This window comes from Hyposmocoma kahamanoa, unplaced genomic scaffold (genome assembly GCF_003589595.1).
Source record: "Hyposmocoma kahamanoa isolate Upper Pololo Valley unplaced genomic scaffold, ASM358959v1 296, whole genome shotgun sequence".
NCBI classification, from domain to species: Eukaryota; Metazoa; Arthropoda; class Insecta; order Lepidoptera; family Cosmopterigidae; genus Hyposmocoma; species Hyposmocoma kahamanoa.
In genome coordinates, this window is record NW_020653780.1 from 3468555 (window position 1) to 3480758 (window position 12204).

The 12204-nt window shown below is 34.9% G+C and overlaps 1 protein-coding gene across 1 annotated transcript in view; it reads right to left on the reverse strand.

Annotated features, from left to right (window-relative positions):
- The window catches only part of LOC113229253, a 47430-nt gene extending 39630 nt beyond the window's left edge, over nucleotides 1–7800 (reverse strand). Inside the window, exon 1 of the mRNA XM_026462784.1 lies at nucleotides 7631–7800. The gene's annotated coding sequence lies outside the window, so the exon portion shown is untranslated. The remainder of the gene's footprint in view (nucleotides 1–7630) is intronic.
- Nucleotides 7801–12204: the final 4404 nt, after the last annotated feature.

Below are 12204 nucleotides of genomic sequence, written 5' to 3' on the forward strand. Positions count from 1 at the left end.
ATTATATTAGAATAAATACAATTTTCAACATAACTTTAAATTAAGCTGAATGTATGTAAATCTAAGTCATTGTATAAATTTCACTGCTGTCAAAATTGTCTCTGTAGTGTACCTTTCGAGATTCGCTCTGGACCTTTTGGAGAGAAAAGTGTCGTTTTTATTTTGACTTTCAATTATTTTGTGAAATCTAGTTTAAAGTGGAATAGGATAGTGGTATTGTGCCTTAATCGAAGATTAAAACGCGAAATTATACGAATCTCGAACTAAAATACCCGTATCGGCCCGTTCTAAGGAATCCCGAGTCAATCCAAGCACGCCGCCTCAAATTGCCTATCCTCTTTGTGGCGGCCATATTTACAGAAACATAATTCAACTTCATGTACCAAAAGACAATAATGTACCAAGACATGGCTGTATGGTGTAAAACCTTTGCCTTTTCCTTTATGGAAAGAAAAAAAAATCTGTACCTTTCGTCTCTTGCGTGTGCTAAATAAACCGCGTTTAATTTGTCTAGAACTTTGTTTTAATTTAAATTACAAAAATAATAAGTAACCAGCCCTCTACACTTAACAATAAGGCCACACGTAATAATACGTCAAAGGTGACTTTATTACGTATTTGTCAGTTACATTGTAAGTATTAATTTTAGCGTAACGATTGTTAAAACACAGAAAGCTGTTAAACCAGGACAAGATTAGAGTATTTCGAAATTCGTATAAGACATTATTTATTCCTCCTAGAGCTCATAACAATTGTCTCGAAATAAAGTATGTTCCTCTTACCCTACCTGACCTTATTTAATATTTTATGGCTCACCTATTAACGCATCAAAAAGTTGACTAATTTAAACGAAATTAGTCAACTTTTTGATGCGTAGAATTTTTAAACCCCACTCCTGAAAAGTTGTTATTTTGTAGACTACTAATAAAGACATATTTAACAATATTATGTCTTTTAAATGTTTTCTACACCCATTACAATAGAGAAAATACAAATGTCTGTTATACATTAAGTATAATATTAATTGGAAATGAGAACAATGCAAGGTGTCCCGAACAATGCGAAATGTCTGCCAGATTTTGGGGGGCGATTATGTCCATCACATTTTACCCCACAATAAAATCGTGAAAAAAATGTCCTTTACACAGGGATATTTGTAAATACTCGACTTTATTACCTGCGAGACAGGCTTAGCCCAGGGCAGGAATCAAGCTCAATTCTCTGTACGCGAAACACGCTGCAATAGAGTTGTGTATCTAGCATTTTATTTCACATATTCATATTTTTATAATTTTGTTGTTAATTTTTTTTTAATTCTCTTATTCAAATAAAAATTAAGTTATTGTCTAATTGAAAAGTTGTCATTTTTCAGATGTGGCCTTATTAAGTACCATGGGTAATGGGCGAAATTCGCATATCAATATTTTTACCTAGTTAACTAACCTGAAAACTCTTAATAAATCCAGTTCAAAACGAAAACATGCATATGGCATCTCAATTCCTGCGCAATAAGTGACATGTTAGAAAACATGACATCACCTCACCATCATCAGCTTAAATCTCTAACATCTATTAACCCGTCGATTGCCCGTCACGAGTCGGATTCACACGTGTCTCAAACAAGCTGTACAGGAAGCGTCTACGTCGGCATTCAGTTAATCGCAGTTTAACGTTAATCGTTACGTTAATAGGTGAAACTCGCCTCCGCTCCGTCAATATCACAAGGACTGTTTTACCGACTGATGGGATGCGATGTTTTTGTGTGCTTTCTCCAGTTAGCTGAAGATTAATGAGAATAATTAATTCCTTGTAATCGTCTTCTCAACATTGAATCATCAATTTTCTGTATTTTATGGCCGGATATCAAATCTCAAAATTAATTTATCATCTCTTGTGACAATTAAGCTAATTTTCCGTTTTGTACTCCTAAAACCCCATGTACATCTTAATGTACAATAATAATGGAGTAGCAGTAGAGCTCCTTGTTCGTCTAGGGAAATACTGCAACCTTACCTATTTCTGCCGCCAAGCAGTAATGTTCTCATTGCTACGTTCCGGTATGGAAGGGGACTGGTGAAATTACAGGCACATGGGACTTGTCAACTTATGTGTCAGGGTGAGGGGCGCAGTGGCATTGACCCCAAGGTCTTTGTGATTTTAAAACTCTGAGTGGCAGTGCAACTGCACGACTTGTTCGTCCCGTCACCTGGTATTATAAAGTGAAATGATTGAGACTGTGATAATATTATTCATATGAATTCCTACATGTAGTCGCCCAGTATTATATTATAATGAAAATATCGCATTAAAATTTAGCGCTATGACAATATGGCATCTAGAAAAATATATTAAAACTGGGTGCACAGTTTTTTTTCTTTTTTCTTTTAATGTACGTTTAGCGCTTTTCCTATTGTGGTGTGCTGGGTTAGGACCAAATCTTAGGAGAGATTAGAGTGACATAGTATCTAAATAATATAGGAAAATTTGAAATTATTTAGTATACAACCCTATCAAAGAAATAAATAGGATGTTGTTTACTTCCTTTTTAATTAGCAAAGTTTCTAGTAAACCTTAATTACCCTTTTGGTTTGATGTCAAAGAGGCGGACACGTCTTCATTTACACAACTTCAAGATGACAATTTATTAATTGATTCCACTATGTAATTAAAAGGCATGTCCAATCCCTCTCACCTCTCAGTTCATTTCATTGAAACTCAAAACTACATTTCGAGAGGTTTTGGAACCGCTTTCTCCTGGTAATGAAAAAAAAAATCCGTAAAATCTTTTCATTACCAAAATGATGTTTAACAAATTGTTAATAAAGAGTTAATGGGACATAAAGTTGAGTCTAACTAGCGAATAGATCAACACAGTAGAGTGTGAAATGTGAATGTAAGTGATTGGACTACGGCGTAATGGCCTGACTGGTGGAAAATTGCCCGTGAAATTCAATGGTTACGAGTTGAAAGGTTTCGATTGTTACCAAGTAACAATTACAACATTTAAGTTACGTTAACCGCAGAAGTTTGACATAACAATGCTCTGTATGGAGGGCTCCTTTTATGTATGTTGTTATAGCGTTATGCATTCATGTAAGGTAAGACGCACGTGAGGTCTGTGCAATTAATTTTCGTCACTTTGCCCGATAGGTGAACTTGACCGAGATTTTTAAAGAATGTCATCTGTTTTGGGTTGGCACAGGTTATACAACCTCTTTACATATAATTAGTATTATTTCCTTGTTTTGGTGCATATTATGGGAAATGGCAATAAGAGTCTGATTGTAATTTCAAACTGTGAATATCGAACATATTGTACGCTCTGGGGGTGATGTCATGGCGACGTACCTATTGTAATTTGACAGTTAAAAAGTGGTTGTGTGAATAAATATATTTAAACTTTTACTAGCCTCGGATAAAGTTGTGCGTAGATCATCGAGTATATAACCAGAAATAGAGACGAAATAAGGGCCATATATTCCTGGTAACTAATCAGTGATACATCACTTATAAATATCAACTCTTGTTTGCACTGAAATTACAAATTAGAAAGTTGAAATAGTATAGCGCCAACAACTGACATGTGTGTACGTCTCTGTATATCCCAAAAATATTCTGTATTTATTGTAATAAAGAAAATATCTCTAACAATGGCATGCTGTTCCATTCGGTGGTGTGGGGAAAAACAGCAAAACATCTAATTACAAATAAACGGAATCAAATTTTATCGGTAATTAAATATGTAATTTTGCAATTTTCATCCGTTATAGCAAAGCTCAAGTTAACTGATCGATTTGAAGTAAAACAATTGACGACACCCGTCAATTGTTTCGAATTCGGGCTGGCCAATCGGAGCGCAATTGTCACAGTAATGATTTGGCAGAATAATTTCAAATAAATTAAATGACATTTCGTCTATATTTCTGGTTATTTACTCGATGGCGTAAATAATCTTCAATTTTTAATATGTACACCTACTTCTAATATCTTTAATGAACCTGCTTCCACAAGCTATTTCACAACTTGATTTTTAATTCCGTATGTTTGTTGTTTTTTTTCTTATCATTACTATCGAACTCCTATGTCGGGCACAGGTTTCCTCAGTGCTAATGGGAAACTCGCTCTAAGCCTTTTTTGATGTACAGTTTATGCAAATAATTTCATGACTATGTTTTCCTTCACCCTTAATCAAAAGCATTTATTGCTACTTTTGTTTAGTAAAACAGTCACAAATCGTAGGTGTTTTGTACAAGAGGCGTAAGTGACATTGCGTAGATTTTGCAGGAGAGTATGTTTCGGGTTTTGACGACTGTTTTCAAATATTTACGTCCAGTTTTGAAATTAAATTTTAGTTTTAATTAACTTTAAGTTTTAAAATTTAATTTTAAAACAGGACATAAATATTTTAATACAGTTGTTAAAACCTAAAACATGCTTATTATATGCTCTTTCTACAAAACACCGACGAAATTTACGTGACTTAACATACATGACATCCTCGGTGGTCCACCAGTTTGCACTGTGGGCTCTGTATGAGGAGGACCCGGTTCGATTGAAATTGATTCTGGCACGGGTTGTAGTTAGTGCCCGAATTAAATTCCGTTGTACTGGTACTCAGTACAGGTAAGTCTCTAATTTGAGACCAGGTAATCGGTGTGGTTGTGTGACACATTTTTTTCGAAGCTAAAGTCGTAGATACATGCTGATTCAAATTGAATTCGAAACATCGACGTCTATATTGAAACAGTTCTCCCACTGGGTCACCGCCTTTCTTACGAGTTTTACCCACATTACAGTTATTCAAAAAGTTTTCACACTATATAAATTGCCTGTACATTCATATCAGTATTTTGTTCAGTACGGTATGTATATTTTGACTTTATACTCCGTCAACATAAATTTAGACTTATATTACTCTGACAAAATATTTACTATGTGTTAAATATCAAATGGTAACTTTAGGGAACCCAAAAGTGATAAAGAGTCATCAAGCGCAAAAAATAGACCGTGAAAAACCACAGTCAAGGTAACAGAGAAGTCAATGTCCCAGACGTTTACGCAACTCGGAACAAGTGATGCGTAGACGCATAGAGGCTGCGTGCACGTCTTGTTGACATAATGAGGTTTTTTTAAGCCCGATTAACGGTTTTAGGTGTATACATATCGATGATTGAAAGGAAAAAGGGGCTCATCAACAAATTATGCGTCTCACTGGTGGGCACAGGTCCCTTCTGAGGAAACAGTCCAGACCATTGTGGATTGTGAATTTCTCACATTTTTCTTCACCGTTAGAGAGATGCTGATTACAGAGATGATGAGAAAGGCGTTGGTACTAAATGAATATATCCTATCTAACAAAAGTGTGTACATTGATGTGTTGTTGACTGTACATATCGAGAAACTGGTTAAGCGACATTTTTTAAATTGTCCTGTGGAGCGTTTTAAATTTTCAAATCTGAAATTTACAACAAGAAATAAATATAATTAATTCATTATTAACTGCCTGAAATGGCAGAACGGTTACCATGCCGGACTGCTACGCAGAGGTCCTAGGTGCGATTCCCGGGCCGGGAGAAACATTTGTATGGCCTACATTTATTTCTCTTGCGAGTTTGGGTGTCATCTGTGGTTGTTTATGAGTAAGTCCATGGCACCCGCGACACAGGGTTTCCCTCGTGCGGGGCTATGTTGAGTGTGTGTGTTATTATTATTATTATTAGTATTTATTTTAAACTTTCGCCTCTCCCAAGGCCTAAAAGATTCATTTTAAATTTTTAAATGGGAGACGCGGTATTTCCCGGCAATGGCCCAGTCGGCCGGGGTCAGGGACTCGGGTCCAAGAATCGGCGATTAGTATTATTATTAGTATTATTATTATGCAGAATAATTTACTTATTCCTTTTATCTTTCAACCGTAGTTGTGATTGCGATGGTGGTTACACGAAATTTGAATATTGTAACTTGTATCTTTAAATACCTCATATATTTATAAAAAATCAAATTGTTGTTTTCCATTACATAACCAGTTGTTCTAGAAAACTGAAATTGGAATAACTTTTTTATAAAAAAAATGCGACCTCAAAGTTTGTGTAATTACATCTATTAGTTAAGTTTCACACCCTTAGAGGTCGAATATTTTCTTAAAATTTAAGTGGGACAAATACTGAGATACCCTCATTCCAACAGAAAAGAAAATCGCCGAAATCGGTTTACAAATTCGCCAGAGTAATCGCGTAACACACAAAATAAATACAGTCAAATTTAAAACCTCTTCCTTTTTTTTTGAAGTCGGCTAAGAACATACACCATTTTACTTACGACAAAAAGTAAAAAATAAGTGCTTTCTCGTTTATGATGTTCTGCCAAAACAATCACTGTATAATCAATACTACAAAGGAGAAAGTACTCTAATACGTCCGATAACACCAGCTTATGATAATTATGAATTTAAATTGGTAAAGATATTATTTTTACACTATATACTTAGTTTCAATGTGACCATTAATTTTAAAAAAGAACATTAATTACTCGGATCCTTGATGTAAGAAGGCCACATCTGCAAATGACAACTTTTCAGAAGAGGGGCCTAAAGATTGTAAGAACGAAATTTGTCGCTAATTTCTTATGCTTGAATAGAAGAGTTACAAAATTTAACATATATTGTGTCTTCCTTCCTTGTATGTTCTATGGTTTCGGATTTTAAAAAAACACTCTGTTTTACACTCTGTTTAACACAATTTATTTCATATAGTTCGTATTATTTTTATGATTTTCATGAAACAAAAGGGTAATTTTCTGATAAGTTTTCTCTACCTAATTTCGGCATCAATTTTGATTATGGTGTATATTATCGTGTAATATTAAATAATATTTCAAGATACTGCACTCGAGTATTGAATACTTCATAACAATATTTTAGAATATTTAAATAACAAAAATTGCCACCGAAATTAGGTAGAGAAAACTAACCTAAAAATTACCCAAAAGCACTTTTGACGTATGATTGTCATTATACGTGGCTTTGTTATACCAAAGGTACGAACACTATCCTCATTATAACATATATGTAATAGATAAAATAAGTCGAGACGGTTTACAAGCTTACAACTTACAGCTTAAGGTACTAATAAATACTATACAGTTGTGTAGTACGGACAACAGAGCAAGTAAAGAAAAGTGAATGAAATTTCCTCGCTGGAGGGCGGGCGACGCGCGCAGCGGCACCAACTTGACACACTTATGCAGTGATCCGTTCCAAATTTGCATACAGCTCTACCATACATTAAGTATTTAATGTAATAAGCATTTTATGCTTGTATCTATTACATGAAATAATTAAGAAATTACATAGACAACTACAAAAAGCTGAACTTTAGTATCAAAGGAAGTGGAACATTACACACTGAAGACAATTATCAATATTGCTTAAATTTAAGCTGTTAAATGTATTAATGATTTACTACCAACTGATTACATAATAATTACAATAACTTAATTGCAAAATTAAGGATAATTTCACATACAATACGTACTTTACATTTAATTTACTTTTTAATAATTTTCATTTTGCACAAATGCTTGTTATATCTAACTTAATATATTAAACGTATCACATTAATAAGAAACATACCTTCAGATCCTCCCAGCAAGAAACCAACAAGGCACCACGGTCCCAAACACACTCACAGTTCGCACACAAAAAATTCGTCCACAGTATTTATTACTATTAAAAAAAATGTTGAATACACGTGCGCGGCGCGTTTGAAAATTCGAACGCGACGGTGCGCTCGCGGCGGTCGGAGAGTGACAAGTGGATAGTGGATACTGCGCAGGTGGCAGCCTCCCTCTAACAAGGTCGAGCGCCCCTCTCTTCTCACCCGTTTCACCCGGAGAAAGTCTGCCTACATACATACCAAATTTCCGAACTGATTGAGCTGGTTGAATTAAAGGTAGAGGCGGGTCCGTGTTCTTTTCTCATATACTGATAAAAGTTGAATTAATATCTTATCACCTACATTGTTCTTTGTCGATATAGGTACCTATTTCAATAAATGAAGAATAGAAAAGACTGTACGTGACAAATGTCGTACATGTTACAGTACGGTGTCACGACGATTTCAGATCACAAAAGCCCTAAAAAAATTTTGTTGTTGAATTTTAAAATTTGAATCGATAAGTCGATAAGGATGTCACCACTATTGGGTAAGAATAATTCAGAGCGGAACCTAGAACACGCTTCACACACAGTAGGGTAACAGAATGTAATCTTCTAGATCTTATTCTTGGGCTTAGAGCGTGTGTGCACTACGTCCGATCCATATCAGTTCCGAATCCGAGAATTGACGGTCCGAAATATCACAGGTCCGAAATATCTAGGTGTACAAGCGATATTCGTAATTTCTCGGACTTAGTGCACAAGCAACATCCATGTGTCCGAATTTTCTAGATTTTGTATAATCTCGGATTCGGAACAAATACGAATCGGATGCAGTAACGCAAACGCGCCTTATTGTTCTTGAACATTAATTTTATTTACTGTAACACCCGTCTCCATAAGAATATAACTTAGTGTGTAAATTAATCACTATGTAAAACTTATTAATATTTGGGCAATCCACTTTTGCAATTTCAATTGCAGACACCACCAAAGTTCATCGCCTCATATTTCTACTAAACTCATTCTGCGATTTGATAAATGACATACCTGATTTCAGACTTAGTTCTTGAAACATCTATAAATCTAAAACATGTATCATCCTTCAAATATCAGAGGTGAGGTTGTGGTAGGTAACAAGACTTTAAAGCAAATGTGAGTTATTGAATTTGACCGGGATCATAAGAAATATTAGTTTAAGCACGAAAACGAATTGTTTACTGAACTTTGCTTCACGTTTTCTTCACTGTCTCATAAAACACTTATATGTAGAGACAAATAACACGTGCTACAGAATGTTCATAATTGACACTGAAGAAGGGATAGTACACTTAATTTAAATATTATTAGTCAATATGACTGTGTATTTAATGTCAATGTCAATGCATAATTTTGAATATAAAAAGTCATTAAATAATTATTAATAGAAAGATTCCTTCGATCCGGTCGGATTCACTAACTCACATTTGCGATCGGATGTATCTTTGTATTAATAATTATTAATTAAAAATTAAGGAGTAATTTCACAAAAAACAATTCAATATCAATTCATTACAAATTTAATCAATAAATAATTTGTAATGACTTTTATTTGGCGAAAAAAGTTACGAGTTTAGATCAAACATTTTATAAATAAAAAAAGGTAGATATGGGGCGCACTATAAGTTCCCGAAATAAATAAGAAAAAATACAATAAATGGTCAGAAATGAATTTATTGTTTTTCTAAATATTCTCCGTTAGCGATAATGCACTTTTCCATACGAATGAACCAATTTTGAAAACGTTTATGCCACTCCTCCGTGACAATCTCTGAAACATATTTTTCATACTCTTCGACAGCCTCTTCAGGAAATGAAAATCGTTGACCGCGAAACTGATTCTTAATTTTTGGAAATAAATAAAAGTCACAAGGTGCCAGGTCGGGACGGAGGTCAATGTTGTTCACCTTCAAAAAATCATTTGTCTGTTTGGCCGTATGGAAGAACTGGTATTATCGTGGTGCAAGATGATACGGCGTTTACGGAGTTTGTCAATAACTTCCGACAAACAAATGGTCATATACCCATAATTATTCACTGTACAACGATTATCCAAAGCAACAGTAGCCACGTGTCCAGTTTTATTAAAAAAAGAAGCAATCATCCGCTTAGAGGCACTTTGCAAGCGTGCTTCTTTGGTTGGTTTCGGCTTATCTCGAAAGACCCATATGCTTCGTTGAATCTGGTAAGCATAGCATTGCACCAAGTGACGCGATCCGTTTTTTGAGGTTAGTTAAATTGTGTGGGATCCACCGAGAGCACAGCTTTTTCACACCCAAATGTTTGTGTAGTATTTATGGATTGTATTTGAAAGATGCCCGAATCTCAAGGTATGTCACATGCCAGTCTGTTTTCATCATACGGCGCACAGCATCGATGTTTTTGTTGTTCATAGCAGTGGACGGGCAACCATCACGAAATTCGACACTGACATTCACACGACCGCTTTTTAATTCTGCATGGTGAAAACTGTTTTTGGCGATGACAATCATACTACGAAAATTTTCACAAGTTAAATCCATGATGTTGTAGATAACTAATTTCTAAAATGACGCCACAATGTAAAAACAAGTGACAGTCAGATGAAACAAACGGGATTTGCTCTGGGCCTTTTGGAGGGAAAAGTGTCGTTTTTATTTTGACTTCCAATTACTTTGTGAAATCCAGTTTAAAGTGGAATAGGATAGTGCTATTGTACCTTAATCTAAGATTAAAACGCGAAATTATACGAATCTCGAACTAAAATACCCGTATCAGCCCGTTCTAAGGAATCCCGAGTCAATCGACGCACGCCGCCTCAAATTGTCTATCCTCTTTGTGGCGGCCATATGTACAGAAACAATTAAACTTCATGTTTAGGCTGATGGCTTTGCCAAAGCCTTAATAAATTTAAAAAAATGTAACAAACGGTATTCTACAGCCAAAGAGTTCCATTTTCAAATGTTGTCAATACTTTTTAAATATTGTTTATGTAAGTGGTCAGTTCCGGAAATTTATAGTGCGCCTTATGTATAAACGCTTCAGACAAGGCATGCTAAAAGTTGGCTTATGAGCCCACCTAAGCTTAATCTCGCTTTGCACCTGAAGTTGCCGAATGTCAGAAATGTCCGAGACATTCGGTTAAAATACAAAAGATGTCGTCATATTATGAGATTTTTTAAAACTACTTACACACTTAGAGTCATTGCGTACTTATTATTGTGACGTTTCAATGTGGTGCCATTTGTTAGCGCTAGTTGCGGTGCACATAACGTATCTACCTTTTTTACTTATTATGAAATCTTTGGGATAAATCTATCTCCCTTTATAAGTGTAATGCGAAAACCATTACTTGCATTCTTTACCAAAGCGGACCGGGGGTAGACAGTGAATCTAAAGCGTAGAAACAATACAGTACATTACGAACAAGGTTTGTGGCAAGCAGCTTCTAACAGAAGATGAAAAAGAAAAAATACGAAATAGAGACTACGGTTAATTCTCTGAGTGTAAGTCTAGGAATGAGACTAGAAACTCTACTATGAGTTTACAATGACCACGTATAATGTTTGCATACAAAACGTTCCTTTTCTTGTGTGGTACCTACCCAATATAATTTGCGATATAAAACTTGTGGTAGTGGCATAAGTCAATAAAGAAAAGTTACAACGAGACCGTTAACGAACGAGTGTCCAAAAGTAGTCATACTTTACTCAGCAGAACACAAAATAATAAAATATCGATAAATATTTTAAGAAATCATGAATAATTATGGTCATTATGTTTCATCGGACAGGTTGATAGCTTTATACGATTTCATTAACCACACTCGCTTCGTCATGCTCCACGGTTGTGGGATTTACTTTTGTTTTTTTCATCTGCATGATCCTACAATACTTCGATGATTACACGCATGCCTGTCGAAAAAAAGTTACGAGAGTGTATTACTTTAATGAATAATTTGCATATATTAATGATATTTATTTTCCTTTAGCACATAGCTTACACACAATTACAATACACAAAAGTCTGTGGACTGCGAGATTGCCATGGATAAACCTACACATTCGATTGAGTTCGACAAACCCCAGGTCCTTGCAAAAGAAGTCCGTTATCTACCCAGGTTGTTGCAATAGCAACTGAAATTAAAAAAATCCTTATTTCAACAGGGATCACCGTACTACCAGTTTTTATTTGGGAGTTTGGGATCATGTAGTTCCTCTGATGAAAAGCCCAAGCAGACATTAGACTCCAAAACTAATAAAAAAACTGTTTTAATTTAATCTGATTCCATTATTAGATAAGAAGAAATTTAATTTAATAGAAACTGAAATTATTAAAATAAAATTAAATATTTTTTAAAACATATGCAGCGTTAATTGTAATATTCTTTGGAAAATTAAAAATAATTAATTTAATTAGTAACTTTTGTAACTACCTATAGTGAAAAATACGATGGTTTGCGTTAATATTAGATAAAACTGGTTGATGACTTAACCAACTCAGTCAGGCGTGGCCGTGGGAACTGGGGGCCT